Source organism: Electrona antarctica, assembly GCF_951216825.1.
Source record: "Electrona antarctica genome assembly, chromosome: 19".
Classification (NCBI taxonomy): Eukaryota; Metazoa; Chordata; class Actinopteri; order Myctophiformes; family Myctophidae; genus Electrona; species Electrona antarctica.
This window is the reverse complement of record NC_136800.1, coordinates 43,196,273-43,215,730: the sequence shown is the minus strand read 5'-3', so window position 1 is coordinate 43,215,730 and position 19,458 is coordinate 43,196,273.

The window sequence follows — 19,458 nt, the reverse complement described above, 5'->3', positions numbered from 1 at the left end:
GATGTTCCAATTCAGAGATATGGGGACTTTTAGCTGGATAGGTCAGATTGATCATGACTGACCATGCTATTTATAGATGGCAAAATATCTACAGTGGTACATGTGAGAAACTTTTTATTTCATTTTAATTGAACTAGACAACTCACCCTTTAAAATGAGATATTGCATGGCTATGTACGCCCAGCAGAAAAAAAGTTATTTAGAAAATAAAACTTCAACCGGGCATAACTTTTTTTGTTGTCCTAGAAACACTACCCAGTGTAAATGCAGGCTCTTTTAAATGGCTTCCAACACAAAAAGTAAACATTTTATCAACTCCGTTCATTTTTTTCCTGGAAGCAGACAAGTCAAGCTTTCTCTGAAGGTCTTTCGTTGTCACACATTCACAACAGAGAATTTTCAATAAATCATTCAAAAACGGGATTATGCCATAGAGAAGACTACCTACTATATAGAAATCCTTGAAACGCTCAAAGAGTTAATGTCAACGAGGTCCACACCCACAACACCAGAGGGAGCTCAACAAACCATGTATCGTAACTCTTCTATTAGATGGCTCTGGGGACAACCAAACCAAACAAAGACAACAGGACAGACCCTCTTGCTCTCAAACACACTGCTGCTGCTGCTGCTGCTGCGGTGCTGCTGCTGCTTCTGCTGCTGCTGCTGCTGCTGCTGCTGCTGCTTCTGCTGCTGCTGCGGTGCTGCTGCTGCGGTGCTGCGGTGCTGCAGTGTGTTTACCGCCCGCCCGGCGCATCATGCATCATGCCATGAGGAACCAGGAGCATGATGGGTAGGTATAAGGAGGAGGGCGGCTCGTCGCTTGGGCACGCTGCCAAGGAAAACAATCGATATCCCAAGAAATAAGATGCAAATCCGCAGAGCAACAGATCATGGCGTGCGTGCGTGCGTGCGTGCGTGCGTGCGTGCGTGCGTGCGTGCGTGCGTGCGTGCGTGCGTGCGTGCGTGCGTGCGTGCGTGCATGCATGTGATATGTAGAAGGATGCGTGGACCACACCGGCGTGTGTGACATGATTTGTATGTCGTCGTAGGTCTTCTCCATTATGCAGCCATTAAGGTGAGGGGCGCTCTGTCATACATACATCATCACATTCCGGCCAATATACTTTTGGCGTCCTCACTTTTTATCCTCACATTCCGTGCACAGCCAATCAAATCATTGCTATGGCCGTACACACTGTGGCTCAGGAGGTAAAGCAGGTCGTCCAATCATCCCTGAGTCGGCGGTTCGATTCCCGGCTCCTCCGGTCTACAAGTCGAAGTGTCCTTGGGCAAGACACTGAACCCTAATTTGCTGCTGATGTGCTGGTTGGTGCCTTGCATGCAGGCTTCCGCCGCAATCGGTGTATGAATGTGTGTGTGAATGGGTGAATGTAATGCACTCTGTAAAGCGCCTTGGATAAAGGAGCTATATAAATGCACCATTTACCACACAAACACACAAAGCTGGGGCATAGCACCCCTCAACAGCGAGGTATTTACTACCAGTTACACACCCCAATGAAGCCTTGAATTCATGGAGATTTCTTTAGTTTTTGTCGCATTCCCGAGCCAATAATGTGACAATTATCTCCCAAGAACAGATTCTGAGTTGATTTTATTTAGGATCCCCCTAGGAGACTCTGCAGACTCAGCCAATAGGAGACTCTGCAGACTCAGCCAATCATCAGATAATTGGCTTAATTAGGAATGTGAGATAAGTATATTTTGTGGGTAAACTAGTCCTTTAAGTAAGTACACGTGTGTAATGAGTGACACACAGTCGTACAATCTTTCTTTCTATCTTTCTTTCTTTCTTTCTTTCTTTCTTTCTTTCTTTCTTTCTTTCTATGTGGTTCTTGTGCTCCTGTGGAATTAATCTGGCAGATGGTTCAGTTCTAATGCCTCAGACCTTTAGAGAGATGTGCAGGGCTCCACCACGTTGACCCACTCACTTTTAATTGCTTCTCTCTCTCTCTCTCTCTCTCTCTCTCTCTCTCTCTCTCTCTCTCTCTCTCTACTAGCTTGAAAAGTGGACAACGTTATGAGACTGAAAGCTATCCTACTATAAATGTGCCACGTCTCTGCGTGCGTGCGTGTGTCTCTGCGTGCGTGCGTGTGTCTGTCTCTGTGTGCGTGCGTGTGTCTCTGCGTGCGTGCGTGTGTCTCTGCGTGCGTGCGTGTGTCTGTCTCTGTGTGCGTGCGTGTGTCTCTGCGTGCATGCGTGTGTCTCTGCGTGCGTGCGTGCGTGTGTCTCTGCGTGCGTGCGTGTGTCTCTGCGTGCGTGCGTGTGTCTCTGCGTGCGTGCGTGTGTCTCTGCGTGCGTGCGTGTGTCTCTGCGTGCGTGTGTGCGTGTGTCTCTGCGTGCGTGCGTGTGTTGTAATGCACGTCACTCGAGAACCATTTGCTCCACCGACTTCACATTCGACACACGCGTTCCACACCCCGGCAGGGAGTGCAGTGCCAGGTACCGAGTCGGTCGGACCCACGGTTCGTTGCTATGACAACGCATATCATTAGGTTTCTGTGGTATATTATGAATCATATAGCATATTCATACATATTCATATTACATGGTTAGTCATAATTGTACAACTTTAACTCTGTATTTTTCCCTGATCTCACTCCAGTGTCTCACCAAAGTGACCCACTAGAACTAAAGGTCTAAAGGCTATCTGTAGGTAGGGTCTGTGACCCCAGACCTTGACCTTACAGCAGCTGTAAAAACACCTAGGCTATTGTTATTGCTCAAAATAGACCACCTGGGGCTTTGGCCTTCCTGTTTGATAAGTGACAGAGGAGCCAATCTTTATGATAGGAGGTTAACAGTTTGTCTCTATGCATTTTATTATAGTACTACAGTGGGGGTCTTTGACTTCCTGACACACACACACACACACACACACACACACACACACACACACACACACACACACACACACACACACACACACACACACACACACACACAGGGACAAGGTGACACCCACATGATGTATAAGATGGGACACAGTGAGAAGTTAGAATTGAGGAATACTGGTAGCCACCAGGCTCTCTGCCTGGGATCGAAGGCCTCAAATTGATGCTTGTAACTTGATGTAACTATGGGATATGCCTTGATTGAATAAAGAAGGTCTTTGCCTGGGAATCGCGACTCATTTCATGCTATATTAGGAAAATGAGGTAATAATCCACGGACCCCTGGAAGTATACGACCCCTACACGGACCCCTGGAAGTATACGACATTCCCAAGTTGCATCGTTCCCAACTGCGACGGGCACGTACAGGTCTAGTCTAACAAATGTATGCTGTGAAAAGTTGTAGCACGCACGCACACGCACACGCGCACACAGGACACTTCGACACAAACTCTTGGGGAACCCACAGGGATCAAACTGGGGACCTTGCGGTTACCATCCGGTCACTCTACCCCTGAGCCACCACCGCCCCCCTAGTGGCCACTCTACCCCTGAGCCACCACCGCCCCCCTAGTGGCCACTCTACCCCTGAGCCACCACCGCCCCCCTAGTGGCCACTCTACCCCTGAGCCACCACCGCCCCCCTAGTGGCCACTCTACCCCTGAGCCACCACCGCCCCCCTAGTGGCCACTCTACCCCTGAGCCACCACCGCCCCCCTAGTGGCCACTCTACCCCTGAGCCACCACCGCCCCCCTAGTGGCCACTCTACCCCTGAGCCACCACCGCCCCCCTAGTGGCCACTCTACCCCTGAGCCACCACCGCCCCCCTAGTGGCCACTCTACCCCTGAGCCACCACCGCCCCCCTAGTGGCCACTCTACCCCTGAGCCACCACCGCCCCCTAGTGGCCACTCTACCCCTGAGCCACCACCGCCCCCTAGTGGTCACTCTACCCCTGAGCCACCGCCGCCCCCCTAGTGGCCACTCTACCCCTGAGCCACCACCGCCCCCCTAGTGGCCACTCTACCCCTGAGCCACCACCGCCCCCCCCTAGTGGCCACTCTACCCCTGAGCCACCACCGCCCCCCTAGTGGCCACTCTACCCCTGAGCCACCACCGCCCCCCCCCCCAAGTGGCCACTCTACCCCTGAGCCACCACCGCCCCGAGAAAAAATACATTCATCTCGGATTCTTTATCCCATGTAGTGTTTTTGGTCAAAACAAGCTTTATTCAACGACGCATAATTAAAGAACCGATGATCGCGTTTACAAAATGTATTTTACGGGTGAAAGAAAATACGATCGTGCGACCCTGCATGAGAGGAGAGGAGAGTCAAAGTCGTACAGTTAGTCACACACACACCGCAGAGTGCACCGCGCTCACACACACCGCAGCGTGCGCCGCGCTCGGGAATCATTAGTTGATTTGAACCCCCAATCCAACCCATTGATGCTGAGTGCCAAGCAGGGAGGCATTGGGTCCCATTTTTACAGTCTTTGGTTTGACCCGCCCGGGGATCGAACCCCCGACCTCCCAGTTTCAGGGCGGACACTTTTACCACAAGGCCACTGTCTGGTGAGGGAGAGGAGAGGAGAGGAGAGGAGAGGAGAGGAGAGGAGAGGAGAGGAGAGGAGAGGAGAGGAGAGGAGAGGAGAGGAGAGGAGAGGAGAGGAGAGGAGAGGGACCAACGGCCTATCGGACTAAATGCCTGGGCTTTTATTTTTAGACATGGCAGCCTAAATAAAGACCATTGTGTAGGTCGTTGGTGACTTGTCTTCTAGGCCACGTCTCTCTCTCTCTCTCTCTCTCTCTCTCTCTCTCTCTCTCTCTCTCTCTCTATTCAGGCCACATCACAATATATTGCTCATCTCGGTCCCCTGCTGAATCTAATTCTCTCTCTCTCTCTCTCTCTCTCTCTCTCGCTCTCTCTCTCTCTCACCCTCTCCCCAACCCTTCTTGACTTCCTTGGATCTCAGCCCAACCACAGGACTATAATATGTTACAATTACACATTTCTAGGAAATTAGCTTTCGCTCTTTCTTATCTGACGTTTCAAGCGGAAGGTGTCCAAGTACAGGATCCTATATGCTGTTCAGCCCAGCAGCATGGCCCGGTTGGCGCTGAGCAGCCGAGCGGCGTGCGTGTCTATACACGATGTATAACAACCTCTCCACCGTGCGGTGAGACAATCTGCCGCCACGCCGTCCAAAGGAGAAGATGTGATTAATGGGGATTTGGTCCGTGCTGGAACAGACGAGACGCGTGCGGAGCTGCAGACCTAAAAGGAAAGAAAAGAGGAGAGCAGTTTGTGTTTTATCTACAAAGAGATTAAGGCTCTGAATGAATCATTGTTGCTGACTTTACAAGAAACGCCATTTAAGAACCAATGTATGAGTCGAGGAGCCGCATCACATCAGGACAGCAGCGTATGCCTTCAGCCGGGAGAAACAAGAGAAGAGTGTGTGTGGGCCGCCGGCCAACAGAACGCTCCGTCAAAACGTCATGCTCGTTGCCAAAGAGCCGAGAGGGACCGGCGCCGTGCGCCATGCTCGGAATGGAACGGGAGAGAAAAAGGTCTTTGAAGGAGACGCTTTGTTGTGAAAGAACAAAACGAGAATGACACAAACACATTCACACATGAGGGCTGACGCCGACTGTGGCACGTCTACCCATGTTTACACATGGCGTTTTTTATTGCATTTGTATTGTATTGTATTGTATACCTGCCAACAATCTTTAATGTAGCAGGAGACTCCTGTATTCTTACCCTTACCTTCTGCTGTTCTTCCTCATCAGCAGGGTTGTCACCTATGTGACATCATTGATAATAGATAGTTGAAGAGTCAAGACTAGGCTATATATATATATGTGCGTGCGTGCGTGCGTGCGTGCGTGCGTGCGTGCGTGCGTGCGTGCGTGCGTGCTCAGCATATCTGACTGCTTGTATAGCCTATTGGCAGATGAAACGTGTCCCATGCTGTGCAGTAATATAAAACAGTGTGATGCACTCCAATGCATCGTATAGAATCAAATCAAAATGGTTACCTGGTGAACCCACAGAGCAATAAGAGGATAGAGACTGAACCGGAGCGACAGCCCCGCCCCCCCCCCCCCGCTATTCATTTCAGTGGAAGTTTCTCAGTGGCGTTTTGAAGCACCCGGAAGAAGCATCCGTACTTTTACTTGTAACGAAGTAGTTCTAAATTGCAGTATTGGTACTTTTACTAATAAGTAAAACAATTGAGTGCTTTTTCCACCAGTGCCGTCTTCCCAACATTAATTAGCCCTCCTCTCTCTCCTCTGCTCATGATGTCCAAACCATCTCAACCTCGCCTCGGTCTTGTGTTATCCCCCTGAACCCTCTAACCTGCAGGGCTGATCCGCTAATGCAGTTCACTTCTGATCCTGATCAAACAAGTCATTTGCATGTGAAAGCAGCAGCCTGGGCAGCCAGCCGGAGGAAAGGCAGAGAACACGCGCCACGTTGCCCTCAATATTTCAAATGTACTGTAGCGACAGACAGACACATTTCTAGGTGAGAGTCTTTTCAAATGTAAATTCACCCGGCACTCGCTCACAATCCTTCCACTCGACATCTGTGTCAACTGGGCAAACGTGTTGCCCACAGATTAAGGGTTTATCCTCCTTGTCATGCATCGTCCTGGCTTGCCGTGCGTGTCACTCCTATAATGACAATCGTTGCGTCCTCATTTCTGCCACCTCCGGATCCACCTCATGTCAAAATGCAAATAGACTACTTGGAGTAAATGTATATAGCATAGCATAGCATAGCATAGCATAGCATAGCATAGTTACCACCATAGATATTATAAGAAATAGATGCCTCATTTGCCGCTGCAGTTCATTGGAGCGACGTGTATCCCAATGAAGGCGGAAGTGCAGTGCTGAAGGCTTTTTTTTTTTTTTTTAACAAATCTTTATAACAGTCATGACAATATACATTACAATACAAAACAAGACAAACAAACAAACACAAACAACAAAGTTATTAACAATACAACATCAGAGCCAGGGGGATTAGATTACTAACAGAAAACATTAAAGAGTGAACACAAAGCAACAGTTCTCCGCAGCTTTCTTATTTAGAAGTGCTGAAGGCATTTGCTGAAGGCGACTGCGTCGCTGCCCAAGTGACGTCACTCATGCGACTCCTCCATGTCTCTCGCTGTCACTCAAGTGACTACTGGCCAATCACAGCGCGTCTTTTCCGGGACTTATGTTACGCACGCGGAAGCTTGACAAGCTTCCGCTAATGCTTCCGCCTTCAATTGGTGACACGCGCCTCAGAGCCGGAAAAGGCGTCTATGTATATATGTCTATGGTTACCACCACTGGGGAATGTGGTCCTAGCTGTCTGGTTACCACGACTAGCATGTAGCTCTGGCTTGTTGCAGCTGTCCAAAGATATTCATGTTTTACACCATCCCCCTTTCATGACGACGCCAGGCCCAGGAAATAATTCCCAATGCATTTTTCCCATAGACATTTCGAAACGTATTTATTTAAAGACCTTATAAGCGTCGTACGAAGCCAACTCTTGTCGTGACAAATCACGACAACAAACACAATATTTTGGACCAAACAAATAATTACAAAGAAGAAAAACAACAAAAAAAGTGTTGTAACCTGCCGTTTTTTTCTACTTTCTAATTCTTTGTTTGGCCCAAAACATTGTGTTTATTGTCATGATTTGTCACGACAAGAGTTGGCTTTGTCTGCGACGTCTTTGTCTTTAACTAACTAACTAAAGTGAGTCCCAAATCAAATGGCAAAGTGAGTTTAACGTTGTTTAATGCAATCAGATAGGACTTTTCTGTGTGGATGTATGGGCTGTCAATCAGATAGGACTTATCTGTGTGGATGTATGGGCTGTCAATCAGATAGGACTTTTCTGTGTGGATGTATGGGCTGTCAATCAGATAGGACTTTTCTGTGTGGATGTATGAGCTGTCAATCAGATAGGACTTTTCTGATTGGATGTATGGGCTGTCAATCAGATAGGACTTTTCTGTGTGGATGTATGGGCTGTCAATCAGATAGGACTTTTCTGTGTGGATGTATGGGCTGTCAATCAGATAGGACTTATCTGTGTGGATGTATGGGCTGTCAATCAGATAGGACTTATCTGTGTGGATGTATGGGCTGTCAATCAGATAGGACTGCACGCACGCACGCACGCACGCACGCACGCGGACACAAATGTTGCGCTCTCGGCTCTATAAGGATCTATAAGGGTCCATTTGGTTACCAACTCTCCATCATATAGCTGATGGGGACCACCTGGAACCCCCTCCTGGACCGCTGGTTGAACAGCACCGCTCTACACGTCCCCAGGGCAGATAAAAGACAGTGTGAGGTCCTGGAACCCCCTCCTGGACCGCTGGTTGAACAGCACCGCTCTACACGTCCCCAGGGCAGATAAAAGACAGTGTGAGGTCCTGGAACCCCCTCCTGGACCGCTGGTTGAACAGCACCGCTCTACACGTCCCCAGGGCAGATAAAAGACAGTGTGAGGTCCTGGAACCCCCTCCTGGACCGCTGGTTGAACAGCACCACTCTACACGTCCCCAGGGCAGATAAAAGACAGTGTGAGGTCCTGGAACCCCCTCCTGGACCGCTGGTTGAACAGCACCGCTCTACACGTCCCCAGGGCAGATAAAAGACAGTGTGAGGTCCTGGAACCCCCTCCTGGACCGCTGGTTGAACAGCACCGCTCTACACGTCCCCAGGGCAGATAAAAGACAGTGTGAGGTCCTGGAACCCCCTCCTGGACCGCTGGTTGAACAGCACCGCTCTACACGTCCCCAGGGCAGATAAAAGACAGTGTGAGGTCCTGGAACCCCCTCCTGGACCGCTGGTTGAACAGCACCGCTCTACACGTCCCCAGGGCAGATAAAAGACAGTGTGAGGTCCTGGAACCCCCTCCTGGACCGCTGGTTGAACAGCACCGCTCTACACGTCCCCAGGGCAGATAAAAGACAGTGTGAGGTGGAACCCCCTCCTGGACCGCTGGTTGAACAGCACCGCTCTACACGTCCCCAGGGCAGATCAAAGACAGTGTGAGGTGGAACCCCCTCCTGGACCGCTGGTTGAACAGCACCGCTCTACACGTCCCCAGGGCAGATCAAAGACAGTGTGAGGTCCTGGAACCCCCTCCTGGACCGCTGGTTGAACAGCACCGCTCTACACCTCCCCAGTGCAGATAAAAGACAGTGTGAGGTCCTGGAACCCCCTCCTGGACCGCTGGTTGAACAGCACCGCTCTACACGTCCCCAGTGCAGATAAAAGACAGTGTGAGGTCCTGGAACCCCCTCCTGGACCGCTGGTTGAACAGCACCGCTCTACACGTCCCCAGGGCAGATAAAAGACAGTGTGAGGTCCTGGAACCCCCTCCTGGACCGCTGGTTGAACAGCACCGCTCTACACGTCCCCAGGGCAGATAAAAGACAGTGTGAGGTCCTGGAACCCCCTCCTGGACCGCTGGTTGAACAGCACCGCTCTACACGTCCCCAGGGCAGATCAAAGACAGTGTGAGGTGAGATGCTCTACACGTCCCCAGGGCAGATCAAAGACAGTGTGAGGTGAGATGCTCTACACGTCCCCAGGGCAGATCAAAGACAGTGTGAGGTGAGATGCTCTACACGTCCCCAGGGCAGATCAAAGACAGTGTGAGGTGAGATGCTCTACACGTCCCCAGGGCAGATCAAAGACAGTGTGAGGTGAGATGCCTCTACACGTCCCCAGGGCAGATCAAAGACAGTGTGAGGTGAGATGCTCTACACGTCCCCAGGGCAGATCAAAGACAGTGTGAGGTGAGATGCTCTACACGTCCCCAGGGCAGATCAAAGACAGTGTGAGGTGAGATGCTCTACACGTCCCCAGGGCAGATAAAAGACAGTGTGAGGTGAGATGCCATCCATCTGTACAAGGTGCCGTCATCTGGCCCTGTTACCGAGTCTGTGTGTGAGTGCGTGCGTGTGTGAGTGCGTGAGTGTGTGAGTGTGTGAGTGTGTGAGTGTGTGAGTGCGTGAGTGTGTGAGTGTGTGAGTGTGTGAGTGCGTGCGTAGAGGTCATGCGTGCGTTCTGGGAGGTGGACAGGGGAGTCTGGGACCGACGGGGAAACAGACAGAACCAGGACACTGAGACGGGCTAACGAGACAGATGGAGGGAGAGAGGGGGGGGGGGGGGGGGGGGGAGGAGAGAGAGAGATAGAGAGAGAAAGAGGGGGGGGGGAGAGAGAGAGAGAGATAGGGGGGGGGAGGAGGAGACAGAGAGAGAGAGAGGGGGGGGGGGAGGGGGAGGGAGAGGGGGAGAGAGGAGATGCGGTCAACACCTTACATTACATTACATTACATTACATTACAGTCATTTAGCAGACGCTTTTATCCAAAGCGACTTACAATAAGTGTATTCAACATAGGTAGGGAACAAAAACTACTAATCACCAGAAGTCTTTAGTGCATTTTCTGCAAAAACAAGCAACCAAGAGTATACCTAGCGCTAAGGTAAAAGTGCAATATATCAGCTACCTATTTCCTTAACCGGATGAGACAAAATAGCTAAATCAAATGAGCATGAGCTAAAACAATTAAGTGTATCGACTAAACAAGATCCAATAAACAATACAACAATAGAAAACAAACGTTCGTACAACTAGTTAACAACAAGTAGGTCAGGCAGAGAGGAAGGGTAGTGTTTCCTGAAGAGGTGGGTTTTCAACCTGCGGCGAAATATGGGCAGTGACTCTGCTGTCCTAACATCAGTGGGGAGTTCATTCCACCACTGTGGGGCCAGAACAGAAAAGAGTCGTGACCGTGTGGATCGGCCAGAAGGACCCTTGAGTGACGAGGCAATCAGTCGCCCCGAGGTGGCAGACCGAAGTGGTCGGGCAGGGGTGTAGGCATCGACCATAGCCCGGAGATAGGAAGGAGCTGTTCCTTTCACTGCCCTATAGGCTAACACCAGGGTTTTGAACTGGATGCGGGCCGCTACGGGGAGCCAGTGTAGAGAACGGAGAAGGATGGTTGTGTGGGAGAACTTGGGGCGGTTGAACACCAGACGAGCCGCAGCTTTCTGAACAAGCTCCAGAGGTCTGATGGCAGATGCCGGAGCACCAGCAAGGAGGGAGTTGCAGTAGTCCAGGCGGGAGATGACGAGAGCCTGGATGAGCACCTGGGCTGCCTTCTCCGTGAGGAAGGGGCGAATCCTCCTGATGTTGTAGAGGAGGAATCTGCAGGACCTTGTCACTGATGCGATGTTTGCCGAGAACGTCAGTTGATCGTCCAGGGTCACACCCAGATTTTTCGCAGTCCGAGTTGAGGTCACCACAGCATTATCAATGGTGATGGCCATGTCTCGGTGCGGACAGCCCTTCCCCGGGAGGAACATCAGCTCGGTCTTGTCCAGGTTGAGCTTCAGGTGGTTTGTCGACATCCACGCCGAGATGTCAGCCAGACAAGCAGCAATGCGTGCCTCCACTTGGGTATCAGAGGGGGGGAATGAGAGGATCAGCTGGGTGTCATCGGCATAGCAGTGGTAGGAAAAGCCATGGGAGTGGATGACAGCACCCAGAGATGTAGTGTAGAGAGAGAAAAGAAGAGGACCCAGAACCGAGCCTTGGGGAACCCCAGTTGTGAGCCTGTGTGGTTCTGACACAGACCCTCTCAGCATCACCTGGTAGGAGCGACCCGTCAGGTAGGATGCAAACAGGGAGAGTGCAGAGCCTGAGACACCCATCCCCTCGAGGGTGGAGAGGAGGATCTGATGGTTCACCGTGTCGAACGCTGCAGACAGGTCCAGGAGTATCAGGACGGAGGAGAGAGAGTTCGCTCTAGCGGCATGGAGCGACTCCGTCACTGCCAGCAGGGCAGTCTCTGTCGAGTGACCCACTTTGAAACCAGACTGGTTGGAGTCCAGGAGGTTGTTCTGGTGGAGATAGGAGGACAGTTGTTTAAAGACAGCACGTTCGAGAGTTTTAGATAGGAAGGATAGAAGGGAAACCGGTCTGTAGTTCTTGATCTCAGAGGGGTCAAGTGTCGGTTTCTTCAGGAGGGGGGTGACTCTGGCAGTCTTGAAAGTAGAGGGAAAGTAGCCAGATGTCAGAGAGGTGTTAATAAGGTGGGTTAAGAAGGGAAGAAGTTCAGGTGCAATAGACTGCAACAGAGTGGTTGGGACCGGGTCCAGAGAGCATGAGGTGGGGCGACTAGAGGTAACAAGGAGAAGGACCTCGTTAGGGGAGAGGGGAGAGAAGTGGGATAGAGAGGGGATGGGGGGGGGAAGAGGAGTAGATGAAGGTAGAGAGGGGGGGGTGGCAGGCAGACGGGTGTGGGCAGTGCGCAGGGCACCAGCCGGGGGAGGAGGGAAGGAGGATCGGATATCGTTCACCTTCTTGTCAAAGAAGTTGACGAAATCGTCAGGGAGGAGGGACGAGGAGGGAGGAGGGGGTGGTGGTTGTAGGAGAGAGGAGAAAGTTTCAAAGAGTTTTTTAGGGTTGGAAGCAGAAGCCTGAATTTTAGTGCAGAAAAAAGCAGCTTTAGCAGCTGATAGAGAGGAGGAAAAAGTAGAAATGAGAGATTGGAAGGTGAGAAGGTCCTCCGGGAGGTTGCCCTTTCTCCATTTGCGCTCAGCCGCTCTCAGGCTCCGTCTCTCAGTCCGCACTGAGTCCGACAACCAGGGGGCAGGTGGAGTTTGGCGTGCAGGCCTGGTGGTGAGGGGACAGAGATGGTCGAGAGAAGAGGATAGAGTAGAGAAAAGAAGATCTGTGGCGGTATCAGGGGATAGAAGAGCAAAGGATTCAGGGGCAGGGAGAGCAGAGAGAACAGAAGAGGAAAGATCAGTGGAGGAAAGTGAGCGAAGATTGTGACGTGAGGAAATCATGTGGGTAGGGAGGGGCTGTGAGGGGGGAGAGGAGAGAGAGAGAGAGTAGGACATGAAGTAGTGATCAGAGAGTTTCTTACCCTTTTCACTGGAAAGAGGAGTGACAGACAGGTTAGCAATAGAGCAGCCTCTGGTGAAGATCAGGTCCAGTTGGTTGCCCGCCTCATGGGTAGGAGGAGATGGGGAAAGAACTAGGTCAAAGGCGGCGAGAAACGAAAGTAGTGGGTCTAGCTGCTTCTCAGTCGGGAGGTTGAAGTCGCCCAGAAGGATGAATCCAGAGCCATCGACAGGGAAGTGGGAGACTAGATGGTCCAGCTCCTCCAGGAAGCCACCAGCAGGGCCCGGTGGGCGATAAACAGCTGCAATGGTGAGCTTGACTGGATGAGAAACAGTGACCACATGAAATTCAAATGAGGTAGGAGAGAATAGTGACAGTGAAACAGGGGAGTATTTCCATTTTCTGGAAATGAGCAGACCAACCCCACCACCTGTCCGCACGGCTCTGGGAGTGTGAGAGAAAGCGTACACATCTGACAGAGCCGCGGGCGTAGCAGTGTTTTCTGGTCTGATCCAGGTCTCAGTCAGAGCAAGAAAGTTAAGGGAGAGCAAGGATGCGTAAGCTGAGATGAAAGCAGATTTGCCTTCCACCACAGCCGAGTGGCAATTCCAAAGCCCTCCCGTTACCACTTGCGCGACGTGAGTTGAAAGAGTAGGATAGATGAGATTAGTTGTGCCGCGACATCTGGGTGTAACCCAGTGTTTGTGCGACCGCCAGGAAGAAGAGAGGACAGGAATAGGAAGAAAACACATTGTAGAGCACTAAACATATACTACAATACACTACTATATCTATCACACTACTATATATGTCACTAATCAATGCTACAGCTTGTCGTTCAGTGACGAAGTCGGACTTTGACAAAGTCGCCTGTCGCCTTTGTTCGCCTGGCCTTCGTTTGCTGGCCGCCGCTTAACAGCTGACGCTTTCACCTGGTGGTATAAGGCCAATCCAACTGATTGCTAATCGTCTGCCAGGAGTGCTGGCTAAAGCACTCACTTCACACTTCCCAAGGAAATCAAGTGGCCTATACTACTTATCAAGTGGCCTATTTACAGGGTGAAACTAATTAAACTAGTCTACTAGCCTACTGTTTGAACACAAACAAATACAACTATAAACTACTGACTACTACACAAGCTAATAATATACTACTAATACAAAAGCACTTAGAGTTACACTAACAGCAGTTTGCTAAAATACAGAATAATGCTACTTACTCAACTAGACAGGTCAGGAGGTCTGTTCACTTCAAATGTTGGTTATACACTGAAGAGAATACTCCCAGCCTGGCTACTTAACCCTTGAGTTGTGCTGGCTAAAGCACTCACTTCACACTTCCCAAGGAAATCAAGTGGCCTATACTACTTATCAAGTGGCCTATTTACAGGGTGAAACTAATTAAACTAGTCTACTAGCCTACTGTTTGAACACAAACAAATACAACTATAAACTACTGACTACTACACAAGCTAATAATATACTACTAATACAAAAGCACTTAGAGTTACACTAACAGCAGTTTGCTAAAATACAGAATAATGCTACTTACTCAACTAGACAGGTCAGGAGGTCTGTTCACTTCAAATGTTGGTTATACACTGAAGAGAATACTCCCAGCCTGGCTACTTAACCCTTGAGTTGTGCTGGCTAAAGCACTCACTTCACACTTCCCAAGGAAATCAAGTGGCCTATACTACTTATCAAGTGGCCTATTTACAGGGTGAAACTAATTAAACTAGTCTACTAGCCTACTGTTTGAACACAAACAAATACAACTATAAACTACTGACTACTACACAAGCTAATAATATACTACTAATACAAAAGCACTTAGAGTTACACTAACAGCAGTTTGCTAAAATACAGAATAATGCTACTTACTCAACTAGACAGGTCAGGAGGTCTGTTCACTTCAAATGTTGGTTATACACTGAAGAGAATACTCCCAGCCTGGCTACTTAACCCTTGAGTTGTGCTGGCTAAAGCACTCACTTCACACTTCCCAAGGAAATCAAGTGGCCTATACTACTTATCAAGTGGCCTATTTACAGGGTGAAACTAATTAAACTAGTCTACTAGCCTACTGTTTGAACACAAACAAATACAACTATAAACTACTGACTACTACACAAGCTAATAATATACTACTAATACAAAAGCACTTAGAGTTACACTAACAGCAGTTTGCTAAAATACAGAATAATGCTACTTACTCAACTAGACAGGTCAGGAGGTCTGTTCACTTCAAATGTTGGTTATACACCAACACCAACACCTTAAAGGAGCGCTTCAATTCGAAACATTAAAGTGACAGACAGACAAATATGCACTACTATGCAAAAACACAATACAAATGTGCTAAACTAAAGACTAAACACATTTGGCTGGAGATACAGTATATCAATATGTATTATGAAAACACTAAATGAAACTCAAGGTATTTACATTCTGACAGTATTCATTTTATCAGGGGAGTGTGCATGCAGGCAGTTGTAGCACACTCACGATTTAAATTAAAATGTGCACGCGGTGTGAATATCTGTTATAATTTAGTTTGTTTAAGACCAGACGGATTTTTTCAATTAAACCACAATAAATCTAATCATTGTAAACCAGTTAGCAGAAGCAAAGACATGAGTTAAAAACGTGCGCTGTGAAAGAATATGTATTAAAAGATTTGCACACGTTTTCACGATTGAAAAAATAATAATTGGGGGGCACGGGTGGCCCAGTCGGTATAGTGCTGTCGCCTCACAGCTAGAAGGTCCTGGGTTCGATTCCCGCTAGGGACGCTGTGGGCGTGTTCTCTCCTCCACGTCATCAGTGCCCATACCCGAGGTGGGGTTGGTGAAAGGGCCTTTCTGTGTGGAGTTTGCATGTTCTCCCCGTGTCCCCTAGGGTAGGTACCCTCACATGTTCTCCCCGTGTCCCCTAGGGTAGGTACTCTCACATGTTCTCCCCGTGTCCCCTAGGGTAGGTACCCTCACATGTTCTCCTCCCCGTGTCCCCTAGGGTAGGTACCCTCACATGTTCTCCCCATGTCCCCTAGGGTAGGTACCCTCACATGTTCTCCCCGTGTCCCCTAGGGTAGGTACCCTCACATGTTCTCCCCGTGTCCCCTAGGGTAGGTACCCTCACATGTTCTCCCCGTGTTCCCTAGGGTAGGTACCCTCACATGTTCTCCCCGTGTCCCCTAGGGTAGGTACCCTCACATGTCCCCTAGGGTAGGTACCCTCACAAAAAACATGCAGTAATCCTGGTCTCTATACTGCCTCCCCCTGGCCAGCCGGGGCGCCTGATGGAGGGGAAAGGATAGAATAATGTGTTCCTTCCACGCGCTACGTCCAACCAGGGAAACTCCCCCCTGTCAGGTGTAAAAGGAGCAACCTGGACACTCATGAAGGAAGCATGAGTTCAAGTCCGTTGCTCTCCCCAGGTTGGCGGAGGGTGTGTAGAGCCCAGGATCACATTAGATAATTGACACATGGGTGAAAATGGGTTACAAAATCGTGGGATAAAAATTATGAATAAAAAAATATATATATTAAGGCGACACAGATGTGTTCCAGGTCTTAATGATTTAATTCCTCGGCATCCTCCTGACAGATCAGATTTGCAATCATGAACCAAATTGCACTCTAAAACAGCATGAAGTGGCATATCAAAGCCACAGTGGGAGAGACATGAGTAAACATGAGGAGCAGCACATCCTAGAGATCAATATAGTCCCGCCTTCCCGTTCCCCCATAGTCCTCGTTAAGTGGAGTACGGATCTGGATGTGCTGAAGCAGACACAGTCCTCGTTAAGTGGAGTACGGATCTGGATGTGCTGAAGCAGACACAGTCCTCGTTAAGTGGGGTACGGATCTGGATGTGCTGAAGCAGACACAGTCCTCGTTAAGTGGAGTACGGATCTGGATGTGCTGAAGCAGACACAGACCTCGTTAAGTGGAGTACGGATCTGGATGTGCTGAAGCAGACACAGTCCTCGTTAAGTGGAGTACGGATCTGGATGTGCTGAAGCAGACACAGTCCTCGTTAAGTGGAGTACGGATCTGGATGTGCTGAAGCAGACACAGTCCTCGTTAAGTGGAGTACGGATCTGGATGTGCTGAAGCAGACACAGTCCTCGTTAAGTGGAGTACGGATCTGGATGTGCTGAAGCAGACACAGCTTATTTGTTATCGCCGATGTCGGATGGAAACAACAACCGTTCCTTTAATTAGTATTATTGTTAAAAGAAATTAAAACGGAATGCTTCGTTCACTACTTTGTGCTTTGTTCGCTACATGCTCTAGGCATGAAGAGACGAGGTATAGGACGTTAATTGACTGGAACGATACGATAAATTAATTAAAGTGGAGATACTTGGTTCCCATGCGCGCGAGAGAGAGAGAGAGAGAGAGAGAGAGAGAGAGAGAGAGAGAGAGAGAGAGAGAGAGAGAGAGAGAGAGAGAGAGAGAGAGAGAGAGAGAGAGAGAGAGAGAGAGAGAGAGAGAGAGAGAGAGAGAGAGAGAGAGAGAGAGAGAGAGAGAGAGAGAGAGAGAGAGAGAGAGAGAGAGAGACGGGGGCGACTGTGGCTCAGGAGGTAGAGCAGGTCGTCCAATGATCCATGGGTCGGCGGTTCGAATCCCGGCTCCTCCTGTCTACATGTCGAAGAGTCCTTGGGCAAGACACTAAACCCCAAATTGCTCCCGATGTGCTGGTTGATACCTTGCATGGCTTCCGCCGCAATCGGTGTATGAATGTGTGTGTGAATGGGTGAATGTAATGCACTGTGTAAAGCGCCTTGGATAAAGGCGCTATATAAATGCACCATTTACCATTTTAGAGAGAGAGAGATGTGGGTAGACTGCAACATCCCACAACAAATGACAGGCTTAAGGCCGTTCCAGACGGGGACTGAGTTTAGCCTCGGAAACCCAGAGGTTTTTATTTCCAGGGAGGAAAATAAAAAGTCTGTGTCCGAGTCCACTTCAATTCGGCATACAGTAGCGCAAACGTCGATCACTCTCTGCTGATTTTTGATCGTCTGCACCTTTGTTAAATTGACGCACACACGTACACACACACACACACACTCCTCTCTCTCTCTGTCGTTCTAATTAATTAGTCTCATGTCGCACAGCTGCGTCTAGATTCTCCCGGTGGATCCTGCCGGGAGCTGCCTATGACATAGAAAGCATAGGTGAGTTCCATGGCTAGGGACTGAGTGACGCAGACGTTCTGGATCTGCGACGGGTCGGGTCTGCTCACAAGGGTCGCGGGATGCGCAGCGTGAGGAAGGAAACCTGTGCCACTCTAACTAACTTTTATTTAACCTTTATTTAACCAGTAAAAATTAACACATTGAGACTGCGTCTCTTTTACAAGTGTGAACTACTGGCCAAGAGGCAGGAATAAAATTACACTTCAATACCACATCGTCAATGTTACATTTTGGACCAGCAAATACAACATCCATAATACAAAGTACCTATACTTGAGGTACTCAAAGTACCTATGAATAAATACAACACATCACCAGAGTCCTACTTTTTAGTAGCAGGGCAAAATACACAATATACACGATCTGAACCGACATAATAAATATCTAGGCATGAACATAACGTACTGTACATATCCAAACATGTGCAGGTGTTGGACTGTACATCTAAGACGATCCTTTTGAAACTTCTCAAGGGAACTTTCAAAGCCAATTTTAGTCTGGACTGTCTGTAGGTCGTTCCACGACCAATAAGGGCCAAAGAAGGCCAGACATTTTTTACCCCCCTCGGATTTGAATGCTGGTACTACACACCAAGCATTTGACCTGAGGTTGAGGCCATTTGGACCAAGTCGAATTTGGATGAAATGTAAGACTTCAGGTCACCCAGAATGGCTTTATAAATGAAAATATGCCAATGCTGAAGCCTGCGAGATGCCAATGAGAACCAACCGACTGCAGCATACAACGTGCAGTGATGTGTTCTGAAAGGTGAATTAGTTATGAATCTCAATGCAGCATATGGTACAAGGGATCCAATTTGGCCAGGGTGGAGGATCAGGCGAAGCTATAAATGGTATCACCATAATCCAATCGGGACAGAGAGAGACTTGCCCCGCGGTCCTCGTCCCTATAATCCCGCTCACCTCGCCGACCGACACCACCTGAATTGTTGAAGATCTTTGGCCTTTGTCCAGAATGGGGACATTGGGTTCAGGGTTACATCACTGAGCGCTCCGAAGGGACGGCGGATGACAGACTCTGCGTATAGAGCAGCTCTAGCCCATTTCTACCTGAGACGACATTCTACAAAATGTCTTCTAATTCATGACAGTTTTCTGAAAAAACACTATGTTTCTATATCAGTGGTTCTCAAAGGATTTCAAGGACCCCTACAATTATCTGTATTTGGCCGCGGACAACCCCCCCACCCCCCACCCCAGAAGCGAACATTTGAGTTAAAAATGCTCGCTCTGAAATAATATATATTTTCACGATTTTTCAAACATAGCAGATCTACAAGCTGCCGCGCTACGAGCTTGTAGATCTGCTATGTTTCAATAGCTCAAAAGTATAACATAATCCTTAACACT